The 20,136-nt window shown below is 39.9% G+C and overlaps 1 pseudogene; it reads right to left on the bottom strand.

Annotated features, from left to right (window-relative positions):
• Positions 1 to 15,466: 15,466 nt before the first annotated feature.
• Positions 15,467 to 20,136, bottom strand: part of LOC114025673 — a 79,108-nt pseudogene continuing 74,438 nt past the window's right edge.

Raw genomic sequence — 20,136 nt, 5'->3', positions numbered from 1 at the left:
TTGAGTTGTGCATGAATTGGAGTTAAGTGAGGCAGATGCATGTATATGTGTGTGTTTTAGTTATTTATGAATTATAGATGTGCTACTATACTAATAATATATACTATAAAACTTACACAAAAATGAATATCAAAAAAGGACAAGCTAAAGAAGCATCTGATCTTGGAGTCAAGATGGTGCCACCGGAATTTATTGAATGATCGAATCAGACTTGTGCTTTAGGAAAATCAGTCGGGCTGTCTATTGGAATCTTTTGAAGATTGATTGGTTGTAGGGGGCGGAGACTTGAGGTTGGGAAGCCAATCAGGAGCCTATTATCACAGTCCAGGTGAGAAGCGTTTTTTTGCTTGGCTTAAGGTGACTGGGCTACTTGAGAGATGTTATGTGGGGATAAATAGTTAGATTTGGCAACTGATTGGCTCTATGTGTGGAGGGAGAGTGAGGAGTGGCATTCACCAATGCTGTGAACTGGGTTGACTGGAAGGAGTGAGGTTTTTTGGGGAAAGATCATGTAAAGAGACCTGTGATGGAGATGACAACCCTTCCATAACTGCTCATCCTGTGAACTTATTCTGTCCCACTCAAATCCAAAAGAGGGACAAGGGATTACTTCTTATTGGTCATCGCCCCATGAAAAACTGGACCTCTGCCCTCTCTGTTCCCCTGCCTCCGCCATAGGCAGGGGATGCTTATGGATGGAGGGACAGATTTTTCCGGTGGCACCAGGGCAACCACTGAATTTGATGGGACCAAGGCTATGCTGTATTGAGTAACCCCATTGTCCCCAGAGATTAAAGTAGTATAGAAGAGAGTATATTCCACACCCCCAAGTTCCAGGTAGCAGAGAAAATATTTGCACATTTGTCTTTGTTACAGCTTCAAAGTAAATATCCCTTTGTAAGAGCTAATTGAGGTTAAATGTTTAAATATAGCTAGGGTGCTAATCACTACAGTTATCCCTTCCACAGTGTGGCACCCCCCACCCCAATCTGGAAAATCTTCCTAATTTATTTTGGCCCTCCCTTCAAACCAGAGAAGAAGTTTGAATTTTTTCTTTTTCTTTTATGGGGTATTCAGTTCTTTATTGTAAAATTTGGGTTAAGTATTTGGTTATAGACTTTATGTCATCTGCTAGTCTTCATGTGTCAACTACAATTTCTGTAAAACTCTCCCAAAATTTCCGTTTAATTTTTTTTTTATGCTGACCCATGATATATTGAAACTGTGATGGGGAAAGTGGAGATGTGGAAGGGGTAACTGTGGCTAACTGTGAGAAGAAGACAACTTGTAAGGGGACATCCAAACCCTTCTGCATACTCCTAAAGCCCTGAGTGGGAGACATAGCTTGCCTTATGCTGGGTGAGAGGGTAAAGAGTATACTGACTACACTTATAGGGAAACTTCCCTGTGGGGCTGACAACCAGTGAAGAGGGGGAGGGGCTGGGAGTTTGAACAGCAGGAGAGGGCATTGTGAGGGATGTGGGTGAGTGCAGTCATATTGGACACAGGTCTCATGGGAGGAAGGTGGGATTCCACTCAGCTTCCTACCGTACACTTGGCTGATCCCCCACACTTTGGGGTCAGGCTGTATCATTTGGGAGAACACTGGCCTGGTGGATGGGCATCCAAATCTTGCCTCTGATGCTTGATAGCTGGGCCATAGGCAATTCATAGGATCATAGGTTTAAAACTTGGAGGGACCCTTTTGTTTGCTGTTTAGCCATTTTTCAGTTGCGTCTGACTCTGTGATTCCTTTTGGGGTTTTCTTGGCAGAGATGCTAGAGTGGTTTGCTGTTTCCTTCTACAGCTCATTTTATAAATGAGAAAACTGAGGTACACAGAATTAAGTGACTTGCGGAGGGTCACACAGCTAGTAAGTGTCTCAGGCCAGATTGGAACTCAGGAAGATGAGTCTTCCTAACTTCAGGCCCGGCACGCTGTCCACTGAGCCACTTAGCTACCCCAGAAGGGACCTTAGTGGTCATCTAATCAAACCCCTCATTTTACAGACAAGGAAACTGAGGTCTGGGGGAGATGAATCTAGTTGCCCAAAGTCACACAGATAGTAAATGGTAGAAGTTGGAATCTAGGTTCTGTGAATCCAGCACTCTTTCTACTACATCATACTAGATCACTTTACTTCCTTTAACCTGTTTCCTCATCTGTAAAATGGGACAGCTAGGTGGCTCAGTGGATAGAGTACTGGACCTGGAGGCAGGAAGACTCATCTTCCTCAGTTCAAATCTGGCTTCAGACACTTAGCTAGTTGTGTGACCTTGGGCTAGTCATTTAACCCTGTTTGCCTCAATTTCCTTGTCTGTAAAATGAACTGGAGGAGGAAATGGCAAATCACTCCAGTATCTTTGCCAAGAAAACTCCAAATGGGGTGATGAAGAGTCAGACTGGACTAAACAAAAAGTGGAGATAATCTGATAGGATTGCTGAGCTGCATGAGATAATGTGTGGAAAATGCTTTGCAAATTTCAATGTAACCTATTACCATTATTGTTCTAGTATTAAATCCTATGATCCCATGATGTCAAGTGATTTGCCCTAGGTCATGAAGCCAATTAGTGGTTGGTTTGGGACTGGAAGAGGCTTCTTGACTAACTCCTTTGGAGACAGCTTTAATTATGATGATGGATTGCTGGCAGAACTCACTGATCTCATTCACTGTCATTCTTGAAAAGCTTCTCCCAACCCTTCTCTACCTCTCTCCTTTAACAAAAAAACATGAAATGTGTGTGTGTGTGTATATATACCTTTTTCCTTATTTATTTTTTTTCTGCAGATCTCGACTGCTGTGTTATGGGACACCCAATGATGCCCAAGCCCTTCTCCCCATAGTGCCCATTGCTCTCTCACTGGAAGGAACATGAGATGATCTCCAAAGGAGGAAAAATAAAAAAAGAAGCGTGTGTGTGTGTGTGTGTGTGTGTGTGTGTGTGTGTGTGTAGACAAGAGGGGCATCATATTTCAAAACTTTTCACTTAAGGGCAGCTAGGTGGCAGAGTGGGTAGAGCACCGGTCCTGGAGTCAGGAGGACCTGAGTCCAAATTCAGCCTCAGACACATAATGCTGACTAGGTGTGTGACCCTGGGCAAGTCACTTAACCCCATTGTCTAGCCAAAAAAGAAGAAAAAAAAAAAGGAAAAGGAAATTGAGGCTTATGGAATTAATTAAGTGACTTGTTCATTTATGGCCCATTGCCATATGGGTATTCAGTGTCAGAGCCAGGATTTGAACCCTTGTTTCCTGGTTTCATGACTCCACACCAAAAAGAGGCTTGTTTATACCCCTTCTAAACATGAGCAGATTTAAACCCACAGTATTCAATTGGATCTGGATTTGTCTTGGAGACATGGTGAAAATAAGGGTTGTTTGCCTAAGAGCCTGGGGTAAGGGTTTACTGAGTAGGGGCGTGGAGGGAGCAGGGTAGCGCTTTGAGGGGAGGGAAGGAGTGCTCACCTGGGCTTGGGACAGGGGGACATACAACATTTGGTAGCTTTCTATTTTAGCTAATTATTTGTGCTAACTAGGTGCTAAATTCAGTTGTTGTTTGTCCTGCATTCTTGAAGAGGACCATGACATCAGGAAGGTGATGTCATGACTTGCAAGTGAATTGGATTTAAGTGAGGGAGGGCTGTGCAAAGTCACTAGCGTCCCTTTCTCCTCCAGAGCCATCTGGGTCCAGCGGCGAGGTATAGATCAGGATGACTTTCAGTTGTGTTTACTGGCTGAAGGAGTGGTTTCACTCGGCTATCTAGTCCTTGCGTTTAAACTCAGGTAGGTAGCTTACTGTAGCTTTGCAGCAGATTCTGCTTGCTTTCAGTAGAGAAATGAAACTATTAGTGATAGAATGACCCAAAATCAATCAAGAAAAGGTCTGGGTTCTCTCTCTCACACATTTACCTGTATGGATTCAGACTTGTCAGTATGATCTGTATGCTGAGGTTAATGGAACAGCCACTTGTCTTGATCCAAAGTAGGCACTAGGTGGCAGTGTTTCACTTTGATTGGCCCACTTTCACCTGTCCCAGACTGGTTCCTATAACTCATTGTCTCCCTACTTCAGTTCTTGAGATCTTTTAAGTGAATGAATGAAAAAGTATTTATTAAATGTTTTCCATTTGTCAAGCATTGTGCTACGTGCTGGGGATGCAAGAAGAAAAATTGGGACATGAAATATTACCCAGGCCCAAGAACTCTGGCTGTAACTGATTTATCTGGGCCTTTCTATTTCAAATGATTTAATGTAAAGGTTTGGTTCCAAACTTTTCGTTGTCTTAGCTTCTCTCTGTTAAAAGTTCTCCCTTCTGGTGAAGTCACCACCAAGGAAGAGGAAATTAAAACAATAATTAGGAACTATTTTGCCCAACTGTATGCCAATAAATTTGACAATCTTAGTGAAATGGATAAATATTTACAAAAATATAAATTGCCCAGATTAACAGAAGAGAAAGTAAAATACTTAAATAACCCCATCTCAGAAAAGAGAAATTGAACTATTGATGAACTCCCTAGGGAAAAAACCTCCAGGACCAGATGGATTTACAAGTGAATTTTATCCAACATTTAAAGAACAATTAATTCCAATACCATATAGACTATTTGGGAATATAGATGAAGAAGGAGTCTTATCAAACTCTTTATCTGATACAAATATGATGTTGATACCTAAACTGGGAAGAGCCAAAACAGAGAAAGAAAATTATAGACCAATTTCCCTAATGAATATAGAAGCAAAAATTTAAAATAAAATATTAGCAAATAGATTACAGCAACTTATCACAAGAATGATACACTATGACTAGATAGGATTTATACCAGGAATGCAGGGCTGGTTCAATATTAGGAAAACTATCAGCATGATTGATCATATCAACAACAAAACTAACAGAAACCACATGATCATCTCAATAGATGCAGAAAAAGTTTTTGACAAAATACAACACCCATTCCTATTAAAAACACTAGAGAGCATAGGAATAAATGGAGTCTTCCTTAAAATAATAAATAGCATCTACCTAAAACCTTCAGCAAGCATCATATGTAATGGGGACAAGCTAGAAGCATTTCCAATAAGATGGGGGGTGAAACAAGGATGTCCATTATCACCACTGTTGTTCAACATCATACTGGAAACATTAGCTTTAGCAATAAGAGAAGAAAAAGAAATTGAAGGTATTAGAAAAGGCAAAGAAGAAACAAAGCTATCACTCTTTGCAGATGATATGATGAAATACTTAGAGAATCCTAGAGAATCAAGTAAAAAACTACTTGAAATAATACTTTAGCAAAGTTTCAGGCTACAAAATAAACCCACATAAATCATCAGCATTTCTATATATTACCAACAAAGCTCAACAGCAAGAAATAGAAGGAGAAATTCCATTTAAAGTTACTGTAGACATTATAAAATGTTTAGGAGTCTACTTACTGAAACAAACATAAGAACTATATGAACACAATTACAAAACACTTTTCACACAAATAAAGTCAGATCTAAATAATTGGAAAAACATCAGTTGCTCATGGGTAGGCCAAGCTAATGTAATAAAAACGACAATTCTACCTAAGCTAATTTACTTATTCAGTGCCATACCAATCAAACTACCAAAAAATTATTTTATAGAGTTAGAAAAAATAATAAAAGATTCATTTGGAAGAACAAAAGGTCCAGAAATATCAAGGGAACTAATGAAAAGAAATGCAGGGGAAGGTGGCCTAGCCCATTCCAGATCTTAAATTGTATTATAAAGCAGCTATCATCAAACCTTCTTGGTACTGGCTAAGATATAAAGTGATGGATCAGTGGAATAGGCTAAGTATATAAGACACAGTAGTCAATGACTATAGTAATCTATTATTTGATAAACTCAAAGACCCCAGTTTCTGGGATAAAAACTCACTCATTGACAAAAACTGCAGGAAAACTAGAAAAGAGTATGGCAGAAACTAGGCATAGATCAAAATCTCACACCATATACCAAAAATAAAGTCAAAATGGGTTCATGATTTAGACATAAAGGCTGATACTGTAAGCAAACTGGGAGAGCAAGGAATAGTTTACTTATCAGATTTATGGAGAACAGAAGAATTCATGACCAAACAGGAGATAGGGAACATTATGAAAAGCAAAATGGAAAACTTTGATTACATTAAATTGAAAAGTTTTTTCACAAACAAAGCCAATATAACCAAGATTTAGAAGGAAAGTAGAAAATTGGGAAAGAATTTTTACAACTATTCTGTCTGATAAGGGCCTCATTTCTAAAATATATAGAGAATTAAGTCAAATTTATGCAAATACAAGTCATTCCCCAATTGATACATTGTCAAAGGATATGAACAGGCAGTTCTCAGATGAAGAAATTAAAGCCATCTTACATATATATATATATATGAAAAAATGCTCTAAATGACTACTTATTAGAGAAATGCAAATCAAAACAACTCTGAGGTAACAGATCACACCTATCAGATTGGCCAACACGACAAAACAGGAAAAAGATAAATGTTGGAGAAGATGTGGGAAAATTGCAACACTAATGCATTGTTGGTGGGGTTGTGAATTGATCTAACCATTTTGGAGAGCAATTTGGAACTATGCCCAAAGGGCTATAAAAATGTGCATACCATTTGACCCAGCAATACCACTTCCAGGGCTATATCCCAGAGAGATCATACAAATGGGAAAAGGACCCACATGTACAAAAATATTTATAGCAGCTCTTTTTGTGGTGACAAAGAATTGGAAATTGAGAGGAAGCTCATCAATTGGGGAATGGTTGAGCAAGTTAGGGTAAATGAATGTAATGAAATACTATTGTGCTATAAGAAATGATGAACAGGCTGACTTTAGAAAAATCTGGAAAGACTTGTATGGTCTGATGCTGAGTGAAGTGAACAGAACCAGGAGAACATTGTACACAGCAGCAGCCACATTGTGCGATGACTAATATTGATAGACTTAACCCTTCTCAGAAATACAAGGATCTAAGACATCTCCAAAGGTGTCATAATGGAAAATGCTATCCAAATATGAAGGAAGAACTATGGAGTTTGAATGCAGATCGAAGTATACTATTTGCTGTTTTTTTTTTCTTCTGTTGTGTTTTGTTTCCTCTTTCTGATGGTTCCTCCTATTGGTTCTAATTCTTCCTTACACCATCACTAATGTGAAAATATGTTTAATAGGAATGTATATGTATAGCCTATATCAGATTGCACACCATCTTGGGGAGGGAGGTGGGAAGGGAAGGGGAGAAAAATTTAAAACTCAAAAGTCCATGGAAGTGATTGTTGATAATTCAAAATAAATTAATAAAAAAAAAACAAAAAAAAAGTTCTCCCTTCTGACAAATCCCACAGTTGATGGACGTGCTGAGATGATTATAGATGAGCATGACTGGGCAGTTTTAGGTTTCTCAATTAGTTTAGATGATAAAAAAAAGTGGGACTGGACTTGGATAAAAGCATAAAATTTTGTTTGGGAAATAATTTGAGGTCTCCAGATATGTCATTTTGTCTCATAATAATAAAGTTTGCAAAACACTTTACAGACATTTCATTTGAGCCTCACAACAACACTATGAGGTAGGTACTGGAGGTGTTTTTTCCCCCACCATTTTAGAGATAACGGAAACTGAGACTGAGACAGAGGGTCAGTGATTTGCCCATGGGAAAATATTTAGTAAGTGTTTTGGGCAAACTTTGAACCCAGAAGTTCCTGACTCTATTACCCTATACAGCCATTCAAACAAAGACTGGACATTTATGTCCTTTTAAAGTTTATACACATTATCCCATTTTATCTTTCCAATTCTATGAGATGTGTATGATAATTATTGTTGTTCCCATTTGATGCCCATTTTTTGGATGAGAAAGAAATTGTAGAGCTGTACAGTGGCTAGAGGGTCAGACTTGGGGTCTGGAAGACCTAGGTTCAAGTGTGCCTCTCACATACACATTAACTATGGACTGTGGGACTGTGGTCAAGTCACTTAACCTTTCTGTGCCCAAGGCAGCTAACTCTCTAAGACCACAGTTATAGGCATAAATGGTTGACTGGTATCAGTGGAGGGAATTTCCACATAGTGAATTCCATATACAGATGAAATCATAGGTCCAGACCAAAACAACAACAAAAAACACCATGGATGAGGAAAACGAGGCTCAGAGAAATTAAGTAACTTGCCAAGGGTCATTGCATCAGTGTCAAAAATAGAACTTGAACCTGGCTCTAAAACCTATGCTGAAGATATCTTGAAGCTAAATGAGACCCTCCAGCAGCTTCCATTGAAAAACATGGCACTGGAGGAGATCTGGATTAAGTGTGGAGCTAACATAAGACCAGAATGGTCAGGTGAGAAATTGATGCAAGGCATTAAAGGCAATTCAACTTGATAGATTTTGATTTCAGGTTAGGACCCATTTTATTTTATGCTTAATAGAGTGAATGGGCCATTCCTTGGGTGGTTCATTTAAAAGAAAAAATTATTTAACTATTAAAAGTCTTAGAAAGTTACATTCCCTCCTTACTTTGGTCTCTAATGAAATTTTTATATTCCTTTAATCTCAGTTCAAATGCCATTTCTTTTATGAAGCCTTCCAGGATCCCCTGTCCCCTCCCCCCATATGGAGAGAGAGAGAAAGAGAGAGAGAGAGAGAGAGAGAGAGAGAGAGAGTCTGTTGTTTAATTGACTGGGTCCCTTCTGAAGTCCCTTCTAACTCTTAGATTCTATGGTGCTGTAATGACCTAATCTAACTCCCTCATTCTATAGTTGGATACTGAGGATCAGACAAATGATTGCTAGCTTGTAGTAGAGCTGGGAGTAAAACTCAGGTCTCTTGACGTCCATCCAGCCCAACCCTCTTTGATTGAACAACAAGTCTTGCAGAGAGTTTGTTTTAGTCTGGTGGATCATCTAGGTTAATGAGGGTGGATTCTTTCGGTTCTCCTTTCCTCCCACTTTCCCTACCTCCACCTTCTGTCAAAGGAAGCTTTGAGCTGCCCATTCCCTTTCCATATCCCTGAGAATACTTGGAAAGGGGACATATATCCCTAAACCAATTTTTCATCTCACCAGCATTCTACATTCTACTCAATTAAATGCAATTTGTGAGAATAAGTTTAGTTTTCTGTGTAAGGCGAGGCAACGTGGGCTAGTAGATAAAGAGCTGGCCTGAGAGCCAAGAAGCCCTGAGTTCAAGTACCAACTCTGACATGTACTGTCTGTATGATCCTTGGCAAGTAACTTAACCTCTGTGTTCTAGACAACTCTCTAAGGCTGTAAGTTACAGAGAAGGTGATGATTTGCATTGGTGGAGAGATTTTCCCGGAGATCCCTGTACCAATTAAATCATAAGTCCAATCCTTGTCTCTATCCCTATCTGTAGAAGGTACTGTGCTAGATGCTAGGCATGCAAATATAAAAAGGATATAGCCCCTGTCCTCAAAGAGCTTATAATCTAGTAAGGGAAAGGAAAGGTTGAAATCTGATTAAATGCATAGGCAAGGTTAGACAGAGTGAGCTGATAGATCCCAGGGTCAAGGACCTCGGTGTGGGAATTAGGGAAGATTTTATAGAATCATAGACTTTCTGAGTTGGAAAGGGCCATCTACTTCTACACATACTTGAAATGATCATAACTGACAAGTGGCTATTCAGCCTTAGCTCCTTAAAGTCCAGAGCAGACCATGTTAGTTTTGGACAGCTCTACTTTATTAGGAAGTTTTTCCTGAGAGCGCACCTAAGTTTTCTTCTTTGGAATTCCCATCCGATGCCAATTAGAACAAATCCAATCTCTTTCCCACAATAGCCCTTCAAGTACTTGAAGTCAGTCATCATATCTCCCCAATTCTCTAGGTTAAATATCCCCAATTCTTTTAACTTATCCTTGTGTGTCATTAACCAGAGGCCCTTCACCATTCTGTTTTCCCCCCTCCTTTTGCTTTTCAGCTCAACAGTGTCATGGAGGACAGAATACCTGAGCTGATCATGGAAGGAGGAGAAAGACTTCAGTTCCACCATGTCTAACGAGCTCTTAAAAATGCAGGTTAAGGCTAGACATTTAGATTCTAACTGGATTTCAGAATAAATACTTATGCCCCATGGAGAGCAGAATGTTTTGACATTAAAAATATCTCCACTTATGTAGGAAAAGCAACATTCCAGTGTTGCTTCTATGCTAATCCTCTTTTTCTATCCCAACTTCTGTGTAATGCAGCCTAGGCCTACTGTCTCATGTCTATTTCCAGCTCTGCTTGGTATGCTCCCGAATCCCCACTTCTAGACCATTGTTCTGCCAAGGTAATTCACCAAACTTGCTTTAAGTTATATTTTCAGATTATGCCACCTTCTTACCATCCTTTTCCCGGTCACCTACCAGCTCCTTGGTGATTTCAGCACCTGATTCACAGTACTGCTCTCCATGCCATATTCCCTCAAGGTTGCTAACCCTCCTAACACCTTGCCCTGTAATGTATGAGCTGCATCAGATTCTCCCACCTTGGCTGGGTAGTGTTATCCTGGAGAAGGTTCTCAGATTGTTGAATTTTCTTCTTAAAAACTAGGTATGATCATGATAATCAGGTTATTTTGTTTTTCCCGCATCAGTTATCTGAGAGGGCCATGTAACTTACTATTCGACCTTTCCAGAGTCTTCCTTTTGTGTCTAGGAAAAAACAAACACATAGAAAATAACACAAACTCCTATGTTTAATTTTTAAAGCTCTACACAACTTGACTCCAGTCTTTCTATCAAGTACATTACTCCTCATTCTGCACTCTCCAATCTAGCCAAATTGGTCTTCTTTCTATTCCTAACACATGGCTCTCCATCTCTCACCTCAATGCTTTTGTGCTGGTTGTCCTCCAGGCCTGGAATGTTTTCCCTCATTACCTCTGCCTCATAGAGTTTATCTCTTCCTTTAAGATCAAGATCAGGTACCATCTTTTTCCTGCAAGTTTTGCCAATCCCTTCCACTGGTAGGTGGCACAGTGGATAGAGCACTGGACCTGGAGTCAGGAAGACCTAAATTCAAATTTGGCGTCAGACGTTTACTAGCTGTGTGACCTTGGGGAAGTCACTTAAACCTGTTTGCCTTAGTTTCCTCATCTGTAGAATGAGTTGGAGAAGGAAATGGCAAACCACTCCAGTATCTTTGCTAAGAAAACCCCAAATGGGGTCACAAAGAGTCAGACATGACTGAAAAATGATCAAGCAGTAACAACCACGGCTAGTGGCTTCCATTCTTTTATTTTCTTTTCCTTATGAATTTTTATTTCATTAAATATTTCCCAATTACATGTAAAACTTTTTTTTAACATTCATTAAAAAAAATTGAGTTCCAAATTCTGTCCCTTCCACCCACTAATCCCCCCCTTTGAGAAGGCAAGCAACATGATATTGATTATACATGTGAAGTCATACAAAACATATTTCCATATTAGTAGTGGCTTCTTTTCCAAAGTACCTTGTATATAACTTCAGTGTACGTATGTGTATGTGTATGCATACTTAAACATACTGTAGTTTTATATGTATATGTAACAATATGTTTATTTACTTTATGTTTTTGTTGTATTTATTTACACATGGACTTGTTGTTCCCCCATGCCTCCATTAGAATGTAAGCTTCTCATAAATAGATTGCTTCATTTAAAAAAATTTGTACTTGTACCCCAGCGCCTAGAGCAATGTCTAGCACATGCTAGGTGCTTATTAAATACTTGTTTGAATGAGGAAAATGGCAGGCACAGTATTTTTTGATGTTCATGGGAGAATATTCCCACATTTCATCAGAGCATTTGGATATCCTATAGTTAACAGGATAAAACATGTCAAAGTCTAGGCAGAACATTGGCATTTACTGACTTTGCAGTATAAAAATTAAGAATTTAGAGACATTTTCCCCCAGAGATAAATTTAGCTTATTAATTCAATGCCTTATCTCCCCCCATCTTTTCCAGAGCATTTGATACCATTCACCATCCTCTAGTCCTCAAATATCTCTTCTCTTTAGCTTCTAGAACACTGGTCCCTCCTAGTTCTCCTCCTACTTGTCTGAATCTTTATTTCTTTTGTTCATTCCCCTTTTTCTTCCTGCCTCTTTAACGAAGGCTTTTCTCAAAGTTTTATCCTGGGCCCTCTTCTTTTTTCCTTCTCCAGGAGTTCTTAAGCTGAATTCCATGAACTATTAAAACAAAAAATTCAGTAACTGGATTTCAATATGATTCTCTCATAATCCTATGTATTTTTTTTTTTTATGAATTTTAAAGTGATTCTGAGAAGGGTTCGTGGGTTTCACCAGACTGCCAAAGGGGTCCATGACACAAAACAGGTCAAGAACTGGTGCTCTAGACATGATCCATAGGGGCTCTCATCCATTTTTGTTTCAGGTTCCACCTCTACAAGTGCATTGAAGGCAGTAATTGCTTACCATTTGTCTTTGTAGCACCTAGCAGAGAGCCTGGCTTATAGTAAGGACTTAATAAATAAATCAATTAATTGCTCAACAAACATTTATTAAGTCCCTATTATGTTCCAGGAACTGTAGGCATACTTGTTGGATCTGATTGGGTGTGTATTTGGTATTTTTTCAGTTGCATCTACCTCTTTATGACTTCTTTATTTAATTTTTTTGGGGGGGCAGCAAAGATACTGGAGTGGTTTGTCATTTCTTTTTCCAGTTCATTTTACAGATGAGGAAACTGAGGCAAACAGGGTGACATACCTAGTAAGTGTCTGAGGCCAGATTTGAACTCCAGGCCCAGCATTCTATCCACTGCTCCACCTACCTTAGATGACCCTCAAATCTATATTTCTAGACCCATCTTCTCTCCCTAGGCTCTAGTCTGATGTTTTCAACAACCTGTTGGCCATTTTCACATGAACTGCAATGACAGTATCCACTGGCAACTAAAGTCACTATGTTCAATGCTGCTTCAATACTTGTTCTCAAACCAGTTTTCCTTTCCTCTAGTCTTCTCTATTTCTGTCATTTAATTCTGTCAAAGAAGGGGCATTGCCATTTCTTCATTTACCTTCATTCCTCCCCCCCTCACCCCTTTTCAGTCACTAAGTCCTTCTGCTTCTAGTCTTCCAATGTCCTTGCATACCTCCTCACCCCCACTGCCATCAGACACTTTTAGGCCTTCATAATCTCTCACCTCAATTCTTACCATGAAGTCCTAATCAGTCTCCCTGCTTCCAGTTTCTGCCCTCTCCAGTCACTCTTTTATACTCATGCCAGAATAATTTTCCTAAAGCACGGCTCTGATCCTTTCATTCCCTGTGTATCTATCTTCAGTGGCTCCCCAATGCCCACAAAATCAGGTCTGAATTCCTCAGCCTGGCTTCCAAGGCCCTCCACAAAAGCACTCCAATCTTATGTTTTCATTTATTCCCTACACACACAGCTCCAGGCCCACATAAGCTTGGTGACTCACTCTTCCCTTACACGCTTTGGACTTCCCGCTCTTTCTTTCCTCTTTGTCTTTGCTTGTTCTATTTTTTTTTTCACTTAGAGGGTCTTCCCTTGCATTTCCAAACATCAGAATCCTACCTATCCTTTATAGCCAAGCTCAAACAGCACCTCTTTCACAGTTTCTGTGATTCCTCTAATACAACAGTGTCAGACTCAAATAGAAATGGATCCTTGTGGGCTGCATATTCACTTAGAAAATGAAAAATTAACATTATCTATATTATATTGTATTTTTATCTATTTTGTTAAACATTTCCCAATTACATTTTAATTGGGTTCAGCCCATGTGGGAGTTTTGCAAGCTGTGAATTTAATACTTCTGCTCTAATGGATGTGATTTCTCCCTGATTTGAACCCTTGCCTTCCCTTCCTCTCCCATACCACTTTCTTATGGAACTTAGGTTCTGTTTTATTTTGTTATTGTTATTGTTGTTTTGTGTTCTTGCCTAGGCTGGGATTGCAGTAGCCATCCACAGCCCCGAAGCTGATCATTACGGAAGTTTTGGACTGTTGCACTTCCGGCTTGGGTCTGTCTGTCTCTACTTAGGCAACCTGGTGCCCCTCTCCCATTATTAACTTTCTATGGCTTTTAAGGTTTGCAAAGTGCTTTTCATAGAATTATACATTTAGATCTAGAAAGGGCATTGGAAGTCATTGAGTCTAACCCCCTCATTTTACAGATGAGGAGACTGAGGCTGAGAGAGAGAGAGAGAGAGAGAGAGAGAGGTCAAAGGATTTGCCCAGGGTCACACAGCTAGAGAGTGTCTGAGGAGGGGTTCGAAGTCAGATCTTCCTGTCTCCAAGTCAAGCACTCTAACTTCTGCACCACCTTTTTGATCTTTACATTAACCCTGTGAAGTAATTGTTATTATTATTATTATTGTTAGTAATATTTTATAGAAGACAAAACTGAGGCTTATGGAGGTCAAAGATCAGGGTCAGGGTCACTCACCTAGCATATATCTGAGGCAGGATTGAAATCCAGGCCTTCCTGACTACAAGTTCAGCACTCTATCTAATTTAGCATTCTGCCTTAATTAATGGACTTTTCTCATCCCTCTACTAGAGTATAAGCTCCTTGAGGTCAGGGACTGTTTAACTTCCAGATCACTTAGTTAACACAATGACTTACATATATGTGTGTATGTGTGTGTGTATGTGTGTGTGTGTGCGCACACACGTGCACATGCACACACACACGCGCGCATGCACACACACACACATGAATGATACTCAACACACATTTGCCGCAATAAATTGAATTTAGGAGCATTTGTCTTGGGGAGACATTTACCTTTTGTATGCTTATGTGCAAATAATTTGATTTATAGCCCCAGAAACCAAATTGTTTCTCTCCTTTAAACTGGTTAAAAAAGAATCTTTGAAGCAATCATGTGAGAAATGGGCAGCAGACACTTGGGAATTTTAACATGACTGATGGGTAAGCATTGTTTAAGCTGTAGCAATCTCTAACCTGAATCTTCCTTTCTTCACAAGACAATACTGACTTCCTTCTAGCAGAGACGAGCAGATTGGCCATATGCACTCATTTTCCCCTGTTGTTTTTTGGGTTTGAGTTGCTTGGGCTGCCCAAAGTGATTCAATAAGGACTAAAAATCAAAGTTATTTATTATTTGAAAGCAGTAAGCATCTGGAGTCGTGGAAACCCTTAATGTATGAGCCTATATCTTCCTTCTGGTTTTCTAATAGCTGATATCTTCATTTGTCCTGTTGAATTATACCTCTGTGCCCTTGGAACACTCTGTAATCTATTAATAATTTATGCCGAGTGAAATGATACAGGAGAGATCAGAGCTGCTGATCCCATGCTGAGATTGCTAGGTCTTCTTAAATCTGCCACTGAGGTTTTCTGGCTTCCAGAAGCTCCCAGTTGTGCAAATAAAGACTGGCTCAGAAGCTAAAGAATGGAGAATTAAAATGATGGACACTGGGTGGTGTTTTTCCTTTCTCTCACACAGTCATATGATTGTGTGGGCCCAGCTTGGTGGCGATGTCGGTGGTCCCTGCTACTGGAGAGGTTGAGGCTGGGGATTGCTTGAGTTTAGGAGTTCTGAGTGAATTGCAGATAAAGCTGATCAGCGCTGGTGTCCATACTATGTCTGGCACCAGTTTGTCAAATCCCTGGGAGAGGGAGAGGAGATCTGGGTAGCCTAAGAAGAGACAAATTGGCTCAGGTTGGAAATTATTAGCAGTGACACTGTGAAAGGCCACTACAATACCAGCCTGGGACAGAATACAAAACAATAACACAACCTAATGACAGTGATTTTTTTTTTAGGGGGAGTGGTGGACCTATGGTATTATTGTTGAATTCTTGATGAAGAAACTCCCTACCAGTACAGATTGGCAGCTGGAGAGTTGCATAGAGTATCGAGAGGTTACCTGCTGACTTGCCTGGGGTTACAGAGCCAGTATGTGTCAGAGGTGAGACCCTTAGGTACAGGTCTTCCTACTCCGAGGCCAGCTCCCTATCGGCAGTGCCAAGCTGCCTTTTTTGAATGTAAGGCCTTCGAACTGATAAATACATCAACAAACTGGAATTTCACTGCTATGGGCCACTAATGCAGAGCCCTTCTCCCCTGTGACATAGGAGAAAGTATTCAAAAGTTTCTGTGGTTGAAAATTCATCACCTTGTGGTCAGCCTGGTGATGAAAGACAGCATTGTACAGGGGAAAGAACACTGGATTTGGAGCCAGAGCACTTGGGTTGGAATCCTAGCTCCTTTACTCACTACCTCTGTCCTTGGGCAAGTCACTTCACTTTCTGGCCTCAGTTTCCCCTCTTGTAAATGAAAAGATCCCTTCCAGCTTTAGACCTATGATAGAATGACTAGATGACCTCTCAGGTCCATCAAGACCTGAGACAAGGTCACTGTGAGTCTCCTCTAGTCTTGCTAAGCTAGATAGTCCCGATCCTAGCCTAGACATCCTGCTTACCACTTGGCCTATATTAGAAGCCCTTCCATATTGATAGGACCTGCCAGAACCTGCACTTGACTGGCATAGACTTTGAGACACAGGGTCATTTCCACATCACCATGAGCCATCAGAAGACACAAGTAGAGAGAACAGCCCATATAATAAAAATAGAAGCTCACATTTCTAGAGTGTTCTAAAGTTTACAAAGCACTAAAAAAAAAAAAGCACTTAAAAACAATGCTGTTGGAGGGGGTGAGGATATTGTCTGCATTTTATAGATGAGGAAACTGAGGCCAGGAGACGTGAAGAATCTTGCCCAAGGTCATATATTAAGTGACAGAGTTGGAATTCAAGTACTTTGGGTCCAGGGGTGTCTTTCTTTACGCCATGCTATTCTAATTATTTTCATGGGCCATGTAACCATTCTTTCCTGAATTGTATGTGCTCTGAAACACTTTATAAATCAAGTTTCCAAGGGGTGAGGTGGTAGTGGGGAGAAAGGCCTTTATTTAGTGGTGGGTAGGGGAGTGAGCACTTGAGAAGTCCAAGCATATGCACAGGGCTGACTAGCTCTGCTTTTCTTTGCTTCCATTTGAGCTGCAGCAAATGAGGAATTTTTTAATGAGTTATGTGATATTTGCTGAAGGTTGTTATTTTGGCAAATGTTAAGTAGAAGAATGTTCTCCTCCCCTGCCTTCTCTCTTCTTATTTTCCTTAGGCTCATTTGGATGACGTTCTAAAACCATGCACGGCAAACTGGGACATGACTGTCTCCTTCAGACTAGCACCTGAAAGGCTGGCGAGCAGATTTTAACAACTAAACAGCCAGACTTGTTTTAAGGCTCTTTCCACATGAGCAAGCAGCCTTCCAGAAAATGGTGGAGGGGAAAGGGAAAAGGGAAAAGGGAATAAGTATTATATGGCACCTACTATGTCCCAGGCACTGTACTGCTTTACAAATATTATCTGATTTGACCTTCACAATAATACTCGGAGGTAGGTTCCCATTTTACAGTTGAAGAAACTAAGAGAAACAGGTTAAGTAACTTGTCCAAGGTCACACAACTCGTGTGGCAGGATTTGAACTCCAGGCCCATTGCTCTATCCACAACTGCCGTTCCAAGGAAAATACATTTATTGTTCTGGTTAGAATTGTACGGAATCATAGGTCATCTCAGGCCCATTAATATTTTGAATATCCAAGATAGTTCTTTGCTCAATTCAATTTAATTCAACATTTATTAGGTGCATATTCTATACAAGGCATTGGCCTAGGGGCTGGCTATCCAGAGGGAAAATGGAAACAAATCCCTTTTCATGTTGCTTTCCCTCTCAAACAACCTTGTGTTCAAGTACTTTGTATATAATGGCATAGTGGAGAGAGTGCCAGAACAGGAAGACTCATCTTCCCTGAGTTCCAATCTGACCTCAGACATTTCCTAGCTGTGTGACCCTGGGCAAGACACTTACCCTTGTTTGCCTCAGTTTCCTCATCTGCAAAATGGGCTGGAAAAAGAAACGGCAGACCTCTCCAGTATCTTTGCCAAGAAAACCCCAAATGGGGTCACAAAAGGTTGGACATGACTGAACAACCACATATGTATTTATTCACTTTATATTTATACTGTATTTATGCATTTATTTGTTTCCCCATGAGACTGTTAGCTTCTTGTGAGAAGGGATTATTTCATTCTTTGTATATGTATTTCTTACTGTTTGACATAGTGCCCAACACATAGTAGGCACTTAACACATACTTTATGATTGATTTATTCTGGAGATATGATAGAGACACAAAGTTTACACATTATAATGTAGACCTGAAATGTACACAAAAATAATTCAAAAGTAATCAAGAGTGAGAAAGCACTAACCAATGGGGGTGGGGAGGGACAAGTGTATGTCTGGGCTTTGTTTTGTTTTTTGTTTTTTTCTAATGCAATAGGCCTTACAACACTTTCCTGGTTCTGCTCTGAGAAATAAATCATAATTGGATCATTCTAAACGCTTCATAAAAGGAAAGAAAAATGCTGTAATACACCAATGTGTATCAAATTGCCTCGCTTTGGTTCACGTGAACCTGGGGAACTACTTTTCCCAGTGGAGAGAATAAAATGTAGGTTGTCCTTGATTTCCCTGTGAACAGAAGTCACTGATGATTTAAAAAATCGGATCTGGAAAAAAAACCTGCCAGCCCAGAGTAAAGCTTGGAGATTCAGACTACGGGTATCAGAAAAGAGGAGAATGTGTGTGTTTTTACATCACACTCATTTCTTGATAGTAACTGAGCACCCTTCTTCCCCACTCCTACCATTGACATCTTCCTAATAACAAAAGAGCATTTACTTTAAAGAAGTTGGTAACAGGTTAAAGAAAGGAGGCAGGTAGTTGGCACAGCGGATAGAATGCTGCGGCTAAGTCAGGAAGAGCTTAGTTCAAATCTGGCCTCAGACATTTACTAGTTGTGTGACTCTGAGTAAATCACTTAGCCTTTGTTTGCCTGTTTCCTTAACTGTAAAATGGGGATTAATAGCCCCTAGCTCCCAAGGCTGTTGTGAGAATCAAATGAGATATTTGTAAAGGACTTAGCATAGTGTCTGGTACATAGTAGATGCTATATAAATCCTTCTTCCCTTCCTACATGTCTTTCCTTTCCCCATTCAATCTAACCTCAGATTAATCTTTCAAAAGCACTGCTCTCTTCATATGATTTCCTTGTTCAGAAACCTCTAAGGGCTCTTTAAAAGCTATTTCTTAGAGGATAAAGTCCAAATTCTTTAGTGTTCAAGGCTCTCCACAGTCTGGCTCCAACCTAAAATGATGATGATGATGATGATGATAACAAAAACAACTCATTTACATAGCACTTTAAGGTTTGCAAAAGGATTTACATAACTCATGTCACTTGATTGTCATAATAACAGCAAACTAGGTGCTATTATTATTCCCATTATATAGATGAGGAAACTGAGGCTCTGGGAAGCTAAAGTGACTTGCTCAGCATCATAGAGATGTAGAGCATCTGACGTTGGATTCAACCTCAGCTCTTCTTGACTCCAGGGCTCTTCACTGCCACAACACTTATCTTTCTCTGCTCATTTTTCACTTCTTCCCTACACAAATTCTATAGTTTATTCAGATTGATCTGATCTGCTGCTACCTGGCCCATGGATCTGCCTTGTGTATTTGGGTCTTTGTGCATACACTGTTTTTCCATGCTTAGAATGCAAGTCTCTCACGAGTTGGGTAGAGTCGCTATGGAAGAATTATGGGAAAACATAAATAGTCTAACTTCTAACCAACTGAACTTCTAACTATTCCCAAACTTGAAATTCCATTTTCCACCTGTTTTTTTCCCACAGCTATCTCTTAAGCTTGAATGTTCCTCCCTTTCTTCCCTCCCTCCCTCCCTCCCTTCCTTCCTTTCTTCCTCTTTTTTACATTTATTTTTTATTCTAAGTTTGAGCATGTGATGATTAAAAAGGTTCAAGAGACATAATTTCTGGGTAATTTAATCATATTATTAAAAAGACCAGAGGGTTATTGATAAAAGAATGGTCATTTGGCCTTCTCTCTCAGACCAAAGACAATCATGGAGGTGGGGCTCACAGTTTATGTACTAGTAGGTGTTCAATGAGGGACTGAGAATGACAGACATTGTAGAAAATATCTCCAAACTCAGACCACTCCTAGCCTTGGGC

This window comes from Vombatus ursinus, unplaced genomic scaffold, assembly GCF_900497805.2.
Source record: "Vombatus ursinus unplaced genomic scaffold, bare-nosed wombat genome assembly UNPS02014832.1, whole genome shotgun sequence".
Classification (NCBI taxonomy): Eukaryota; Metazoa; Chordata; class Mammalia; order Diprotodontia; family Vombatidae; genus Vombatus; species Vombatus ursinus.
Note: the sequence above shows the minus strand (reverse complement) of the source record. Positions and strands in the feature narration are given on the sequence as shown.